The following is a 12,533-nucleotide window of genomic DNA, read 5'->3' as shown; positions in this document are numbered from 1 at the left end:
AGGGAGCATGCTCCACCCCCGTTAGACCAAAAGTGTACGAGTCCCACGTGCCGTTTCATTCAAGGGAGATTCCCTACCTTGATCATTTGCCAAGTATGCCAGAGTTGGATGCCCTCACAAGGGATATTGATGAAATTTGGACAACAATGTGGGATGAATCTAGAGCAACGGTGCTTTCAAAGGGTATGCTTTTTCCCGATAAAGCGCGCCTAACTAGGGTGGTGCTAATGTACAGCATAAAAGAGTGTCGTGAGATCATGGTACGCGAGTCATCTCCAGATGTATACAAGGTAGTCTACCATAGATGGTTTATGGGTTGTAATTGGATGCTGCGTGCGAGGAAGAAGAAAACAAATATGTGGGTTGTGGGTAAATACATTGGCACCCATAATTGTGAAATGGACACATTCAATGGGAATCATTTTAACTTTAATACTGACTTAATTTCTCTTGTCTTGATTCCACACAGTGAAGCGTCCATAAGGTACAAGATCAAAGAGTGTATAACATCCGTCCACTAGGAATATGGGTGCACCATTACATAAAGAAAGGCATTTCTCGAGCGCAAACGTGCGTTTGAAATTGTTTATGATAACTGGGATAAGTCCTTTGCATCTCTACCCAGGTACATGGCTGCATTGCAACACTTTAACTCCAGACTGTTGTTGAATGGAAGCTTGAGCAGAGTCCGGGAATACCAGAACATATATTCAAATATGTGTTTTGTGCATTTAAACCAGCAATTGATGGTTTTCTGCATTGCCGGCTGGTAATATCCATAGACGACACTCATGTCTATGAAAAGTATGATATTACGTTGTTGATCGCCATTGCAGTAGATGCTATTGGAAGTATATTTCCTTTAGCTTTTTCTATTTGTTCAAATGAAAGCCAAGAGACGTGGACACTATTTTTGAACCACTTGAAAGAGCACGTTATCAAACAACGTTCAGGTATTTGTCTAATATCTTATCTGCATGGTGGTATTTTAAGTTATGTACAGAATTTGCGTGCATGACAGGAACCGTATGCCTACCACTGTTAATGTGTGAGGCACCTGAAGGCCAATTTCCAGAAGGCATATCCCAACAAGGATTTGCATTATTTAATGTGGATGGCTGCAACAGATCACCAAGAGTGTAAATTCAGGAGGTGCATGGAATCTATCAGGCAGGAAGATGAAGGAGCCTATCGTTTGTTGATGCGACATGAGCTTGACAAGTGGACTTTGCATGCGGATGGTGGCAGAAGATGGGGAATTCTGACTACAAATGTGTCAGAGTCTTTCAACGGGTTATTGAACTCTACACGTGGATTTCCTATCACTGCCATGGTATGGATGTCATTCAAGCGGATGGCGGAGAGGTTTGTTGAAAGGGCTAGAGGTGCATCGTCATTGATGGAAAGGGGTGTTGAATTTATGCCAATACCAATGAAAAGATTTGAGAAATATAGGCGGTGAGAACATTGGCATTCATATTTATAGTATTGCAACGAGCGAAATATTTTTGAAGTTCGCACCGCTATCCATCAAAATCGGGGGAATAATACACACACCATAAATAAAGCCAGAAGGTTATGCTCTTGTGGGAAATGGTCCATCTACCATATGTCGTGCTCACATGCCATCAAGTGCTTTCAACATGCAGGTTTAGGGGCAACCAACTATGTTAATAAAGAATATAGTGTTGCTGCATACTTAAACACCTATAGTGGGCAGTTGCAACCAGTGGGTATTGAGCATTATTGGCCGCCGGAACCATTTAAAATGGTGTGTAACAAGGACTATGTACGTCAACGATAAGTGGAAAAAGAACACATATACGGAACCAAATGGATGTTGGTGATACCGTTTATACGCGCAAATGTGGCATATGCTCGCAAACAGGACACGATCGTCGTAAATGTCCTTCAGCTGGTTTGGGTAGCGGTGGTAATCCAGCTCCTGGTGGAAGTTCATCTAATGTGCCCAACTATCAAGGATACACGTAGTGTTTTATTTTCGTAATGTGGTTGTAATAAGTGTATGTACTTGTTTATCTTGCAGAATGTATGAAATAAAATTATGTTTCCTTTGCTGTATCGTACCCAAAAGAATCTTTAACACGTGAAGCATAGCGCGGCGAAATACTACGTTATGTGTGTTGTCTTGTCGACCTTTAAAGTTGCTTGCCTGTAAAAGCTATCTTCTGAAAAAGCTGTTTTGTACCCGAAAGAATCTTTAACATGCGAAGCATAGCGCGGTGAAATACTACGTTATGTATGTTGCCTTGCCTATAAATAACTAGCGCATTTTAGTTATTATCTGTGCTTAACCAAAACAAATAGCAAAACTTTCCATAAATTTTTCATTTTCTTGCATTAACAAATGTTTGGACGCAATGACCAACCAAGGTGCTATTGTGGCAAACGTGTGATTTTGAAGGCATGTTGGTCAGATGGTAATGTTGGGCGCAGATACTGGATATGTCAATAATTGTTTCGATGCAATGACAGAAATTAATGTATGTTTGAGGAATGGTATGATGAACCCATTAACCAGGAATACTACAAATCATATTTGCAGTATGTTTGGAATATAAACGGTGAATACCAATGCCAGATCTCTTAAATGCAACGAGAAATTGCGGCAGTGCAGGAGAAACTAATAGAGGCGGAAGAAGAAGAAAAAAGGGTGAAAGAGAAATTTAAGTGGTTGGAGCAGAGAATAACATGCGGTAGTGACTAAACAAACACATGTGTGTGTTGAGTGTAGTATTTTATCTTTATGTTTTCCGTGTCATGCATTTTCATTACTTGTACTGAATTTAAATTATGTTAAGTTGATATGTTTCTGTTTGTGTTGTAGTATTAAAATAACGAAGAACCGGAGAAATAAAAACATAATGCTCATATAATATAAACAATAAAAATTGTTGCTATTATTTACTGAATGTCATATGTACATAAAACAAAAAAGATCAATGTGTCCCATATCCTATATGCTTTAAAGAAGCCGTTGGCCTGAGGCGCATCCCATCCCGCCCGGCTACACTATCAGGATCATCCTCATCATGTCGCCTCTTTATCATAGGATGCGCTGCAGCATGATCGTCAGTAGGGCTAGCAGGCTCAGTAGAAGGGGTCGTCGGTCCAGCAGTAAGCTACAGAATAATAAGATATTTTAGTATATGAAATATGTATTAGTAATCTACGTGTTAAGTCAAATAAATTTAAATTGTCTTACCATGGTCTCGTCATGCTCATGAATATGATCATCCGTCGCAGCCTTGTCAGTATCGCACAAGATGGCCTCCGTGACGGGCGAGGATGAAGCCTTAAAAAAAATATTTAGATATTTATGACTAATCAATGAGATAAAAGAAAATATAAATAATACTAATACAAATAAACCTGCGCATGTGAAAGATCCTCAACATCCCTCGATGATGAGCCATAACTCTGCCGGCGCCCACTATCCACAACTCGTGTCGGACGATCATCAACAATAGTCGATGGGTCAGGAAAATACTGATCCCACTCCTGTCGCGTAATGGTTATGCCCGCGATCAATAATAGAGCTATCGAGGTCACCTACGAAGTCCCCGGAGTAAGCTGAAGGCTGAATGACGGCATATCTCTAAGAGCATGGTCTGGCTCATGGTGGTCACCCGGCTGATCAACTCCAACATCCTCAACAGGTGCCTCAACGGCCCCTTGATGGGGACCACCTCCTCGCTGACCCCCACGACCTCGTAGGACACCCCTACCTCGTGGGACACCCCTACCTCGTGGGATATCCCTACCTCTCTGGGCATGCCCGCCACGTCGACCATGTTCCGGCTCCACTGGTGGCCTACTATGGTACTGCTTTGGCACCACATACTCAACCTCGTATCCTATGCGCTCATCATCTCGGGATCGCCTCAATGTCTAGGAAGCCAGATCGGTAACCTGCCTGCCATACTCATGCAAAATGGCTGCTCCCTCACCGGTACGCTGTTGCATCTGCAGTCCCAACTGGTGGAATAGATGTAGGCCAATAGCCTGCACAACATGTAAAATATAAATTACGGACCGCTAGGTTAACGTTATAAGTTGGTATACCAAATAACATACCAGTGCCTCATGCCTCCCGGCGTATGGAACGTACCTACCGCTAGTGCGATAAACGGGATTCCCGACAAAAAGTCGTGTAACCATGCGGTACCGACCCATATACTCATGCTCAGCATCCGTACGGTCAGGTGGAGGGGGTGGCGGAATCAGGTCATACCGCTGGTCCCAAATATCGATTGGCGCCTCTAGTCATGCCACATATGTCTGGTCAACCCTGGAACAATCATCCCGCTGGTAATGTGTCATATGCCAAGCGGGCGGTGGTGGTACAAGCTGTGGGTACCAAAATTGCGAAGTACTCGCTCCACATGATGTGTTGGTGGTACAAGCTGTCGGTAGCATGATGCTCGACAATATCGAGATACATCAACAGGACGGAATAGCTCCACATGATTCGGCCGGTCGAGCAATAATCGGGCAAACCAGCTATTAGCTCGTCGTTGTATGGCCTCCAAATGAACTATTAAGTAAAAATAGAAAACGTGAGTATACGCAACACATATAAAGCAAGGCCAAGTAAACTTAGGTATATATTTACCTATGCGCCCTCCATCAAATCCAAGAAATCCATGCAATAGGGGATATTATGTCGAGCCTCGTACTCCCATCCATATCCTTGCTTATCAGCCCACCTCCTAGCTAAAGGGAGAAACAGAGGTGGTGCATCCGGAGCTAAGGGAGGTAGAGGTGGGTGCAACTGCAGGAACCGCTCCCAGGCCCAAACCTAATATACAACGTGGACGTAAAATTTAAGGTATATTTTTACTAGGTATGTTATAATGAATAGAGTATTCGACTATGTTTTCACCTGCAGCAGCGGCAAAAATTCTGCAACGTCTCGCTGGGTGCCCATGCTAGCCCCGCACATCTGCATGTACAAGTAACCGAGAACAGCAGCACCTCAGTTGTAATGATGTATATCATCTAGCTGCTTAAGATGATGAAGAAATCTCAAGTTAACTAGGTTCCCTAAAGTGTTTGGGAACAAAACCCCTCCAAACATAAGCAACATCAGTAACCTCGTATACTGGTGAATATGAAGCTCCGGTGTATCATCTGTGATGTCAGCGTGCATCGCCTCCAAATGATGCCGGACGGGCATCAACTGCGGAGGACTAGCCCCAATCAATGCAGTCTCATCCGGTGGCTGGAAACCGGTGAGCCGCAGTAGCATCTCTAGGTACTGCAATCCCGTATACTCTCTGATGGCATTCGACAAAGCAACATGGTGTCCATCAACGGGCAGCCCATACAAGACCTCCACGTCCTGAAGCGTGATAGTGGCCTCGCCAATGGACAAATGGAATGTGTGCATCTCCGGTCGCCACTGCTTTATCCGGTCCTCGAGTTTGGATACCCTCGAACTGGTTGATGCAAGAACAGTTAAAATATAACAAGCTGATGAACAATAGTATAAACGAGAAAGAGAATTATATTGCTTTGATATCTGTGAGCAATGTGTCTTACAAATGATTAGAACCCCCCTTTAAATAGTAGAGGAATCCCAGTTATGGTATAATTCTAATTACAGAAGAAAATTCCATTATTAGCTAATTAACCATTTCTGATTTGATCCGTTCATAGATTTACGCCATGATCCTCGACCAGTCATGGATATCTCGCCTTTCTATTATTGTGCTATCTTCGATCTTGCTCGATGTCTATCACATTTGGCTTCGATCGCTACTAGCCTCGATCTCGACAGGTAACCCAATATTGAACTCGGTACCTTATTCTTGTGATTTAGTCTATTCCATTACGAGGCCGTCCTTCGTTGCAACCTCCCGGTCTCGGTCAATAGTAAAATTGGGTGGGCCCAATTTTAACCGTATACAACCCCACCCCCGCCCATTCTTCCTCTAACACCACTACAATTTTACTGCCACCACTTTGAACTCACCTCCACAACCTCCATTAGCCCCATCAATAATATCAAGTCAACCAAAAATAGTGTTAAGAAGATGGAGTTCAATGCCTGTAGGAGTTAGAGGCATGGCGTTTAACAATTATAGGGAACAGAAGCTAAAGCCACCTTCAACCCTAACTAAACAACAAAAGGGTTCATTAAACTTGAAAACTGGAAGACACCAGAACAATTTCTATGGAATCTTGTAAAAATCATGCAATTTTGGTTTCATAAATAAACTATCGTGGACTTAACCTCATATATTCCTCAGTAGAGACAGGTGCATGTTGATTTTCTACTTTAAAGTTTTGGTTCAAGTGTTCAACCTATTCACCTTGGTTTATTTTATGCTTTCCACACAGATTTGGTGCTTATTCTTGTGTATTTAACCTTTCTTCTGAATTGGGTATGCTGCATTAAGATTGTAATTTTATTACTGGGATATCTCATTGATGCTAGACCATGTGCAAACCTGTGGTTGGTTTTGAATTGTGGTGGTGGTTAGGTGTAGAGGGAGGTGGTGTTAGAGGAAGAAGGGCGGGGAGGAAAAATGGGATTGGGACGATGAGGTGGCATGCCACATGGCATCCACCTTAATAATATGTCAGACCATGTGGGGTTAAGGGTGCCATGGTGGAGGGTCTAACGACATAAGGGTATTTTTATACCAGTTTTATAACGTTGGGGGCTTTAATGGATCAATAGTATAACATAAAGTATCAATGATCCTTTTCGAATAGTAGAGGGATATTTTTAACTCTTTTTATTTCGAAGCCAAGAGTTAGTTTGAAATTGCATAAGAAACTAGAAGCTCGGCATATAGTTTAAAAGACACAAGAAACTAGAGGCTTGGCATACTTTAAAGTCGTACTAAATTAATTATAAGTCTCGCCGGTGTTCCCAACGACAACCAACGAGTTTAATCTAAATATACCAACTCATATTTATCAACCACACATTGTAACAACACCAATTTAATCCATAGCATAAGGGTGCACCGCGACTGATATTACATCCAACTTCGCTGCTAGACAGTTAGTAGTTCAAAGATCATAATTTTTAGTAAGATGTTCAAATGAAGAACGGTTTGAAGCGTTGAGATTAATTAGACTCAAGAAGATCTAATTTGATATACGATCCACAACATAAATATTTATATATTAGGAGTGTGTGGGATAAAATTGGTTGATAACAGATGGTCGAATGGTAACATGACACGTTGAATCGAAGATAAGCAAAGAATGAGTCGGGAAACAACCAATACCAGATATAAAGGGTGTGACCGGTACCGGATAAATTCCGAAGGGAACGTAGTCGATGGTAGGAATTCAAAGGTTTGCCACCGGATAGCATTCAATAAGGGAATATTCGCTAACACTAAATGAGCGACCATTGCAGAGAATATTTGCATTCAAGGCCTGCCGTTACACGTTCATCAATGAATCTTTTATTATCATTTAAGAGGAGCTTGATCCTAGGATCTTTTTTTCCTAGGTAGAGTTATAAATAGCAGGGCCAACAACCATTGTAAACACACAAAACACCCTGCACACAAAAGCTTAACTTCACTATTTTTTCTCTCAATTTAACAACTTTCTTTTCACTTTGTCATTATTTTCCTTTCTGCTCTCGGGGATGTTGAGATTGGAGCTATGCTTGTTATCTTCTTTAATTTCAATCGTTAAATCTTAATTTTAATCCTATCTCTTTATCATTTTTGGATCAAATCAATTCACCTATCTATAAACCACATAAATAATTTAACTGTACCGTTTTAGTTTTACGGGTAAATAGTTTGGTGCCTACCGTGGGGCATAGACAGCTATGCAATTGCTTTGATTCATTCATTTATTACTAACTAGTTTTGGTTCTTTCCTTAGTAAGAAACCAGATATGGCAGCTGATGGTGTCAACAACACACGCGACATTGAGGCCCGCAAAGAATTGTCCCAATGTGATGACTCAATCCGTGAGACTCGCAATGAAGGCGATGAGACAACCCTAGTTCGAGAAGGTTAGTACCCTCAGCATGTTGGGGAACAAACCCCCGATGATGCGGAGGAGGAACATGTCATGGAAATGGTCAGACTCCTGAGGGAGCAGCAGAAAGCAATCATGGATCATCTCTCAAGGCAGGATTGGGTGATGACGAAATTAAAGTAAGCTTAGTCTAGTGACTCCAATCTCTCCTAGTGTTCCAGCGAATCAAACGGCTCATAGAATCGATAACAACACTCCAAGTGGCGAAGTTGGTTTTGACAAAGCCGGAGGGACCGAAAGCGGATCTAGGAATAACGATGTGAGTGATCCTTTCAAAACTGAGCATATGAGGTTCATGCGAGAAATGAATGAACAGATGTATTAGAATGCTAAGGAGTTTCACACTCTGGCGGATCAAATTCCGTGTGTGCCACCGATGCTAAAAGGTCCAGATTCGATAAAATGCACACAGTTTCCGTTTAAGCCAAGTGCAACACCAGAACTAATTCCGAATAGATTCAAGATCCCGGACATACCAAAATACGATGGGTCTTCGTATCCGCAGGAGCACATCACAACCTACACCACGACAATGAAAGAAAACGACTTGGCTCAACATGAGATCGAGTATGTTCTATTGAAAAGTTAGGTGCAACCCTCACAAGGGGGGCCCTGATATGGTACTCTCTCTTACCCCGAGTATTCAATTGATTCTTTTGAGAAGCTTGCAGACTTATTCATTAAGGCCCATGCCGGACAAGAAAGGTTCAGGCCATAAAGGCAGACATATTCAGAATTTTGTAGGTCAAATCCGAGCTACTACGAGAAGGGTCTAAACCCGCTGAGTTCAAATGCGTGCCAAAAACTGAAGGAGAGCATGCTCGAGTTTCAGGCAAACACATGGGCAGATGTTTATAATCTTTATGAGTTAAAAAAGGATAGAAGACGATCAACTTGGGTTTTTGGTATCAACTAAGGGACGGGGTCGAGACAAAAACTAGGACAAGTTTAAGAGCGACTTTGATGCGGATAGGTGGTCCTCTAAAGGACGTTTTTTACCGTACGAGAGGCCCGATGGGCATTGAAACAAAGGGTTTCAGCCATCAGATAGGTTTTCTATCGATAGAAGAACCGATTGGTCTAGAACAATAGGTCATTACAGGAGAAGGAGGTGCCAGGGGCCCGAGACTCCGCATATCCCAGGTTATCAAATTACAATTTTAACATTAACTTGGTAGAATTGGCATCGACAATGAGAAATATCAAGGAAGCATGGTTCCCAAAGCCAATTCGATCAGATCCTAGCTAGAGAGATCCCCGTTTATGGCGTGAATAACATGGGACTCATGACCATAGAATTGAGGACTGCCGACATCTTCGCAAAGAGGTGGCGACATTGTTGAAGAATGGCCATCATAGGGAGTTCTTAAGTGACCGAGCCAAGAACGAGTATGGCAGAAGCCTGGACAATGCGGAGCCTTCAAAGGTAGTAGAAGGGTCGCCTCGGATGGCTATCAACATCAACTTTAGAGGAAACAGAGTCAATTGTGTAACCTTTTCAGCGGCTAAGAAAACAAAGATATTGGTAACTCACAGCAAGAGACTCCGGGAAGTAGCGGAAGATGATATCACCTTCATGTAGGAGGACACTAATGATCTTCTTCTGCCGCCCAATGACGCCTTGGTAATCTCTCTCAATGTTTTAGATTACAAAATTAAATGTGTTTTGGTTGATCTTGGAAGCTCAGCCAATATCATCCAATTAAGAGTGTTGGAGCAAGCGAAGTTAACTATTATTCCAGCGATAAAACTCTTAGCTGGCTTTAACTTGACAAGCGTAACGACCCGAGGAGAGATTTTGCTGCCTACACACGTCAAAGGAGTAACAAAGACCACTCTATTCGAAGTGGTAGATGAAGATATGGGTTTCAATGTTATCCTCGGAATGCTGTGGATGCACAAGATAAAGGTCATTCCCTCAACATATCATCGGTTGTTGCAATTTCCAATTCCGGAAGGAATCAAGAAAATAAAAGGAGACCAACCGGAAAATAGGGAGATGAACGCGGTAATCGTTTCTAAAAGCAAGGGGAAAGAGTCAAACAAATAGCAATAATAGGAACCAATGCCTTCTCCCTTTCCAAATGAAGACGATAAAAGCGAGGAGTCATCGGAATCCCATCAGGTTCTGAGATATTTTAAGGTACCAAAGGAGATGGATGTGACCAGGTCAACCACGGAAGAACTCGAGCAAGTGGCCTTGTTTGAAGAATTTCTAGAAAGGAAGTTTCATATGGGAATATGATTAAATCCCGAGCTCAGGTTAGAATTTATAAATTTTCTTAAAGCTAACATTGACTGCTTTGCACGGTCGCACTTGGATATGGCAGGTATCACATTAGAGGTAGCGGTTCACAAGCTGAGTCTAGATAAACATTTCTCACTGGTGAGGCAAAAGAAACACCCGATAGTAGAGGTCAAGAACAAGCTTGTTAAGGAAGAGGTAACCTGATAAATCAATATTGGTTCGATCTTGGAGGTAAAAGATCCGGAATGATTATCCATCATAGTTATAGTACCAAAAAAGAATAACAAGTTTAGGATGTGCATAGACTCTAAGGATTTAAATAAGGCGTCACACCCCAACCTAGGCGAGGCATGGCTGGCACCCGGTGCCGTACTGGCCCGAGCAAAACACTCTGTAATTCATGATTGTTCGACAAAAACTAGAACATACATAGGCCGACTTGGCTAAACTCATTCTTTCTGTAACTATGATGTGCCAACATGGCCACGACTCTTAATGTATAACTATAAGTGGGAAGATGCTGTATCAGCGAGCCATCCTACTCAGAACATGGATATACACGGGCCGTCAAGGCCTCTCACATGCTGTACAGATTGAACCTGTGTCTACAAAGCCTCTAAGAGTATCTGACATCAAAATATGGTCATGACAGGACACTGACCTACCCATAAGTATATATATACATAGGACAATCTGATAATCTCTAGACTCGACGTACTCCGGATGATCTGGAGCTTTGCCAATCCTCAGCTAGATATCAACTCTGTCTATGATAAGAGCCTGTCAAACTAGATACCTGAACCAGCATGCATGAATGCAGTGACCCAACGATGGGACATTACTACAAAGAAATGTACTAAGTATGTATGGCAGATAACTTATGAATAACTGAATTGAAACTGAACAGACATGTATATATGATATACTGAAAGTAATCTGGAGGGTCAATGAAATGAGGGAATCATAATTATCTTATTATGAATCGTAACATATCAAAGTATTGAATTATCTAACTTACCTTACAATGGATGTAGATTGTAAAGGGAATGCTCCGTTGGCCGAGAACATCTAATGTCGCGATTTTCGTATATATATCTAATTTGCATCATGATATATCTGGCCTTATTTCCATATGCGATCGTAGATAGGTCAAACATCTTTAGGGATACACTAAAACATAAAAGTGGCACTTATACATTTCATAAGAGACCGTCTGTAAAGCTCACTCATAAATATGAATAAATGTTGCTCATATGCGTAACATAGTAGGTCGTCCGTATGGCTCACAATACCAAGGTCTGGTTATGCGTGCAACTGAGACCATCCATAACCAACCTTCATTATGCACCTACGCGTTCATAGACCGTCTGCAGGGCTTCACTGTACACCTTTTCGTTCATAGACCGTCCGTAGGAATCATGTCTTATACATACTCATTTCATATTACTCATGCAGACATCATTCAATCATCAATAGATAAACTCGTATTCATAACAATATAAGTCAATGAGTAATTCATTACAGTATCCAATCCTTATTCCTTAGCCGCTTGTTATGTCATCCTTCGTATTCTATATTATTTAGCTGTAAAGAACGTTGTAACTATTTCAGAATCACATTTTTATCCTTACTTCACATCACAACTCGTTACAAGAGTTGCACGAGTTACGCTCTATTAACTACATTATTATTTCTAAACTTATCATATTATGTAGTTTGCAATCCCATAGATAGCGTATATTGTCTCTTAATATCACCCTCATATATAATCAACCTTTCTTAACTTGTGATCAACATAACTATCTTCTAGATCTTTATCAGTTTTCTGAGCACAAACATGTAAGTATTGGAAGTCATGGCATTCCTTAGGTCGAATCATTCTTATCATTCAGTAAACTATATATTATGCTACTTGTTGAACTATTCGTATATAACTATCCATCAATATATTGACACTATATTGCTTCTGATTTGTTAGACGATTCGTATATAATTTTAATTCACTTCTAGACACCTTGTTACATATAGAAGACAAGGACCTTTTGGAAGGCTTTATTTAGTCATTACGAATACACGAGACGGCGACTAACACAATCCTTTTCAACATTCGTATGACTATTTTTAGACTCGTGAATGGACCTTAATCGTCGAAATAGTACATATACAAAGACTCTCCCCCTTGAATTCCTTACAAGGGCAACATAACTTACGTAGTCATGCCAAATAAAAGAAAAGAAGACC

At 41.4% G+C, this 12,533-nt stretch overlaps 1 long non-coding RNA gene across 2 annotated transcripts; it reads right to left on the bottom strand.

The window, feature by feature from the left end:
- Window positions 1-2,897: 2,897 nt before the first annotated feature.
- LOC104094735 (uncharacterized) lies at window positions 2,898-5,435 on the bottom strand. 2 transcript variants are annotated; one of them, XR_004506659.2, is made up of 7 exons: window positions 5,118-5,435; window positions 4,907-5,026; window positions 4,637-4,822; window positions 4,133-4,558; window positions 3,394-4,026; window positions 3,227-3,316; window positions 2,898-3,143 (listed from the first exon to the last, which is right to left on the bottom strand). It is a non-coding gene; the product is annotated as an uncharacterized lncRNA (long non-coding RNA). The 2 variants fall into 2 exon arrangements; XR_685978.4 differs by having other exon boundaries at window positions 4,907-5,435.
- Between the last annotated feature and the right edge of the window lie 7,098 nt (window positions 5,436-12,533).

This window comes from Nicotiana tomentosiformis, chromosome 12 (assembly GCF_000390325.3).
Source record: "Nicotiana tomentosiformis chromosome 12, ASM39032v3, whole genome shotgun sequence".
NCBI lineage: Eukaryota > Viridiplantae > Streptophyta > Magnoliopsida > Solanales > Solanaceae > Nicotiana > Nicotiana tomentosiformis.
This window is presented reverse-complemented; position numbering and strand designations above follow the sequence as displayed.